The sequence below is a fragment of the Octopus bimaculoides genome, chromosome 6 (assembly GCF_001194135.2).
Source record: "Octopus bimaculoides isolate UCB-OBI-ISO-001 chromosome 6, ASM119413v2, whole genome shotgun sequence".
Classification (NCBI taxonomy): Eukaryota; Metazoa; Mollusca; class Cephalopoda; order Octopoda; family Octopodidae; genus Octopus; species Octopus bimaculoides.
In genome coordinates, this window is record NC_068986.1 from 35,683,729 (window position 1) to 35,689,965 (window position 6,237).

Consider the following 6,237-nt stretch of genomic DNA (forward strand, 5'->3'; position numbering starts at 1 on the left):
CACACACACACACACACACACCATTCACAACCTTATTAAAAAGGAAAAAAATGTCAGCACCACCATGAAAATATGCATTAAGTATATATAAAATGAAATAAAAACATATTTAATGAAATGAAAACGTTTAATACGTGTACACTCAACTTCCTTGATAATACATACATACATACATACATACATACATACATATATAATGTGCGAGTGTGTGTGGCGTGTACTTCGTAATGTGAAGCACAACCCTATGCAAATATATACTTTTTAATACGTCAACCCATATCTTAAGCAAGTTCTATCTTGACACCATCTTTAACACATTGCTACTAATGCCACCATTAATACTATAAAAACTAGTGCTTTCCCAACCGTCTTCAGTATCACACTTAACCCCCAACGCACCTATTGCACACCACCACCACCACTGCCACAACAGTATACCAGCAATATCACCACTACTACCACGAACATTTCTATCTCCAATATGTCGGCGCAGGGGTCGCTGTGTGGTTAGCATTTCGCTTCTCGACAACATGGTTACGGGTTCAATCCTACTGCGTAGAAACTTGGGCAAGTGTCGACCGCTATAGCTTCGAACCGATCAAAGCCTTGTGAGTGAATTTGGTAGACGGAAACTAAAGGAAGTTCGTCGTATGTGGGTCTATCTATCTATCTCAGCGGTTCTCATCCAAGGTCCATATGACCTTTGGGGTCCATATAAGATTTTGTTGTTAAAATATATCAACAATAAACTGGTTATACTTCTATTAGTATACAAAATATTTTAAGAATGTTTTTTTTATTCAATTCCTTATCATATCTAATTCTAAAAATATACTATGAATTTTTAAACATCGAATGGCTTTGAGGGTCCGTCTGAATAAAATCGGAATGAAAGGGGTCAATAGGCAAAAAAAATAGTTGCGAAACACTGATCCATATATGTATGTAGGGGGTCGTCGTGGTTGTACGGTAAGTATTTTGCTTTCCAGCCACATGGGAGTCACGATAAAAGTATACGTGTGCTAGTTCTACTCATGCGTTAGTTCCACGAACAGAAATTCAGTCGATCGAACCACCGAATGTTCATCGTCGAGGACGACGGAGAATCCGTCAAATTCTACCCACTCCTCATTCCTGTGTGCAATATTGTCAGAACACAATAACTCTGTCGCCCCCCTCCTGTCACAATCTAAATTAGCCAGGTGACGAGCAGGGGAGAGCGGCGGATTGTGAACGTGTTGTGTGGGGACATTCTTCTTTAGCGGCTCACTACAATCAGAGCCACCCACTCAGTAAACGATTTTTTCTTATTCATTTAGAGAAGCGGTAATGGACGTATTCCAAAGACCTGTCACTTCACTTTTACTGCCATTTTATGTTGTGTACGTTTGTACGTATGTGTGAAGGAGAGAGAAATTGGTGGAGGAAGATAAATTTACTTCTATCTCGTTTTATTACCCAGCCCCCCCTACCCAGTCAATTAGCAGTTGCTTTTAGAACATTACAAATGGACTTAGCCATATCTCCCATGCTTTACTTTTTCTTTTAAAGAAGTATCAATTATGAGCGTGAGGTATGGGAATACCTCGCAATGAATATATATATATGTGTGTGTGTGTGTGTGTGTGTGTGTGTGTGTGTGTATAGTAGAAAAATGTTATAAAAACAAAATAGAAACTACACGTGGAAATGTAAGGGGAAAGTAAGCAGAAAAATAAGCGAAAATGCACATTGAAAATCAAAAAATTAAAGGTTTTTTATGAAAAGTAACGATAGATATATACAATTAGATGAACTGAGGTAGGAATAAAGGTAATAAAAGTCATTATTGTGAGTTGTTAAAGAGATTCAAAAGCATACCGGTTTCGTAATATTTAATCATTGCTTTGAATGCACACCGAATACTGAACGGTGTCAGGTCTATTAGTCCCTTAGTAAAAATATTATGTGTAAGGGAGGTAAATCTTGTTAGCAAGAGCCGAACTAAATAAACCTCTGTAGCTCAGACCCGAACTAAACTTTGTAATGAAAACAGCTGAATGCTCATCGTCGAAATAGACGGAGGATACATAATCTGTGTATGAACAATCACGTCTCAGTATATTCCCACTCCATCGGTTATTATTTTTCTTCTAATTATCTTTTTCGTTTTCTTTTTCCCTGCTTCCAGCGTTATTAGCGTGGACCCTTCCTCACCCACATACCCCGCTCCCACTAATTATATATCTCTCACCGTTTGATCCCTCAAAATCGTTCTCCATACTCTAACCAACCAATTAAGGGAGCCTCTATGTGATCGGTCGGCTTGCTAGAAATAGCAGCTAAATTTGCTTCAAATCAAAAAAGAAAGAAATAGGGATGGTCAAGTCTTGGATGTCTTTGGGCGCTGAACAAATGCCACACATCCAGACAGGCCACACTTGCCATTTTAGTCTGAATTATGAAGCTGGTGTTGCTATCGTTAACTTCGTTAGAAATTAAAAATAATAATAATAATAAAAAAAAAAACACCCCAAAATCTGGCTTATCTCTGCTTTTTCCTCTTATGGCGACCGGGGTGGTCTTTCGATTGGTCGCCAACACGGATCACCGCACAGTACTGCTCTTCCGACCGCCATCACCACATCATTACCACCGCCATCATTTCCAAGCGTACCATAATCACCGTCTCTTAACACCGCCATCACCACCACCACCACCACCATCATCATCATCTTCAATACCACCAACACTACAATCATACATCATCATCATCAATATCATCATCGACGCCCTCACCACAGCCACGTTCATGATGATAATCATCATCATCATCAACATCGATGATGACTGCTTCCCTCTCAAAACTTATCTCTCATCCAACATATTTCCTGTTAAAATAAATATTTCTTTCTGTTACTCTCTCGTACAGCACATATTCTTTGCATCATTCCGCACCCTCTGTGTCATACATACACATGTTTTGTATGACACACACACTTTTGCATATCAAAGTCACACAACTGTTTTGCGCTTCTTTCTCTCTTTCACACAACGGACATTTACTCACACACGAACTTATAACTACACTTTCATTTTCTCCCTTAAATTAGGACATTCTATTTTTGCTCTATACACAAGTTTAAGCATACACACTAATTCTAACAAAGATACACACCAATTCTGTCTTATCTATACAACTCCACACACACAAACACGTCCATTGTCCTAATGAAGTGACAAACTATCACACGCATTCGCTGACTCCTCTCTCTGTCCCGACACACTAATTGCATGGTAGCTTAAGCCCCATGTTACCATTATACTTAAATAGATTTACACACATAAAAGCAACAAGGGCTCAGACAAACACGGCCTCCGTAACGAACTGGGAGAGAAGTCACTGTAAAGGTTGTGAATGACAACGAAAGAACTCTGACGAAGTACGAAAATGAAACAAAAAACGATTGACAGTTTAACCAGCAAGCTAATCGATCGATTGGATAGATATTCAACCAATTGACTAATAATAAAGGAGTGGAACTGAACCGCTGCGTGTTATCAATTTTGCCGGCATGACACTTCCTTGCTTTACAATCAAACTGCTGCTTTCTCCATCATTATATGATTTGACTGGTTTTTCATATAGACGTTGCTTAGTCTCGGGTCAAGCACCAACCCAGTAGACTTTTGATCGAAGACGTTTCTGTTTTGACTACCTAGTCTTATTTTCAGAATATAGTGTGGCTTGGTGTCTCAGTGCCGTAATAGGTAATTAAATGTTTGACATCAAGATAAGCATCCTATGGTAAAACGCTGCCTCAAAATGTCCCATCGAACCCATGCTAGCATGGTAAGGCGGACGTAAAAGTGATGATGTCATAGTGAATCTGAAAGAGAATGATCCGATATAACGTTTGATTTTTAAGGGTATTTTTGGTTGATTTGGTTTATATTTCTAGAAGTCGAAGAGACTACGTAGATACACCTTCATGTGCTTTAAAATTTCCTTTTTGTGACTTCAAATCCAGAGGGAACGGTGTCGATCTACAGATGGAGCCAATGTTTATTTCTCGAAACCATTTTTGCTGTTCAGAATGTTAAATGATGGACTATTATTGTTTAATCATTAGATTAAACAATAACAGTCCACATAGATTTTGCAGATCTATGATCAAAGGAGTTCCGACCGTGACCACCTCGTCTTTATGTTTACATTGTCCAATGTGTCTTTGCTTTGGTTTTTTTTTTTTGAAGACGTTTGTAATTTGAGGGAGATTTCGCTTCTATTCCTAACAGTTTCAGTGATCATGTAACGGCTTCTTCGTTTGTTATCTTGTGGAATGGTTGTTTCACACCAGGTAAGTCCTGATCAAGTAAATTTATGATCAAAAGAGTGCTAGGCATGACTCTTTCCAACATTAACTAATCTACTATTATTTTTTGAAAGACGTTGAGCTGTAATAGGAGAATTTGACTGTTGGGTCGTGCAAGTTGATTACCTTGTAAACTTACTCCAGCTTTAGTGATTTACCCTTTAAAATATACTATCGTACATTCTGCTACAGCTGTATCCTTTCCAGTCAATTGCTGTTCTTATGCTTTCAATATATATGCTATCTTAATTTGGTTACCGTCTCTCTTTTCTGCCTGGCATCCTAACTGTACATATACAGAGAATACTCCCAAAAGCTGTATACAGTAATCCCTCACCATATCGCGGTTTACCTATCGCAGTTTGAAGATCGACCCAAACTGTGGGAAAACCTCGCTGAAGACAAATCTGCCAGGGAAGAGGCAAGGATACGTAGCTCAAGGGCTTTTGAAACTTTACGAATCACTTTAGCAGAGGCCGAAAGGGATGTTCGCAAACCAGACCAGAAGAAAAAAAAAATCTTGTATAAATGAACATGAGTATGATAAAAACTTGTCTATCAGAATAGACCTCGATCAGCCACAGCAGAACACATTAACCGATTCTTTTGTTTTTCTTCCTACTTTCCTTCTCTTTTTGTCTATTTATTTAAAAGAGTTAATATTTTTTTGCAGCTAGGTCATCGCATAAAATGACAACGAACACACGCACACACACACACACACACACACACACACACACACACACACATACACACACACACACACACACACACACACACACACACAGTCACTCACTCAATGAAACAAGAAATTTGACAGCGTTAAGTTAAACAGAAAACGCATTCACACCGAATAGAAATAGCTAATTGTGAAAGCAACACTCACACGCGAAGTAAAAAATCTGTTGCATGGGAAATAACTCTAAAGGAATTAATTAAAGTTATCTCCCTTGTATTTCTTAAGCGCTTCGATTAGAATTTTATAACGGTTAAATCAACCCTCTAAAAATTAAACGAAAAAAGATTCCAACGTCTTAATTATTTTACTGAATTAAATCAAACAACGAGAGAACCACTATGTAGTCATCCAACTTCCTTGAAATAGCTCTCACATCTCTCATAAATTACACACTATCCAACAAATACTAATGGAAAATGTCAAGTTATACTAGCGTAAACAAATTTAAAAAATCCGGACCGTAGCAGCAAGAATCCTTTGGATTACAGGTCATGACAGCATAGGGATCAACAAACAAAGACTGAATAGCACTTAATACAATTAGTGTTCATAATGTATGCCTGTGTCACTGCATGCTTTATGAGTTCGGTTTACAATCGCGTATTTCAAATTAGAGCATCGAATTAAAAAAAAAAATGCTTACGTGTGCAGGCGTGCGTGCGGATATGCATCACTGTGTATACGTATGGCGCGTATGCACGTATCACTTGTTTTCGTCAGTGGATTGCGGCCGTGCTGGTGCACTGTCTTGAAGGGCTTAGTCGAACAAATCGACCCAGTGCTCATTTTAAAGTCTGGTACCCATTCTATCTGTCTGTTTCGCCGAGCCACCAAAATAACCAACACCGGTTGCCAAGTAGTGACACAACACACACGCATACATAGTCACAGGATTTCTTTCAGTTTCCTATTTCTTTATTGCCCACAAGGGACTAAACATAGAGGGAACAAACAAGGACGGACAAAGGGATTAAGTCGACTACATCGACCCCAGTGCGTAACTGGTACTTAATTCATCGACCCCGAAAGGATGAAAGGCAAAGTCGACCTCGGCGGAATTTGAACTCAGAACGTAGCGGCAGACGAAATACCGCTGAGCATTTCGCCCGGTGTGCTAACGATTCTGCCAGCTCGCCGCCTTAT

At 39.0% G+C, this 6,237-nt stretch overlaps 1 protein-coding gene across 2 annotated transcripts in view; it reads right to left on the reverse strand.

The window, feature by feature from the left end:
- Positions 1 to 6,237, reverse strand: part of LOC106870527 (BAI1-associated protein 3) — a 1,007,871-nt gene that overhangs the window by 21,190 nt on the left and 980,444 nt on the right. The window lies entirely within an intron of this gene.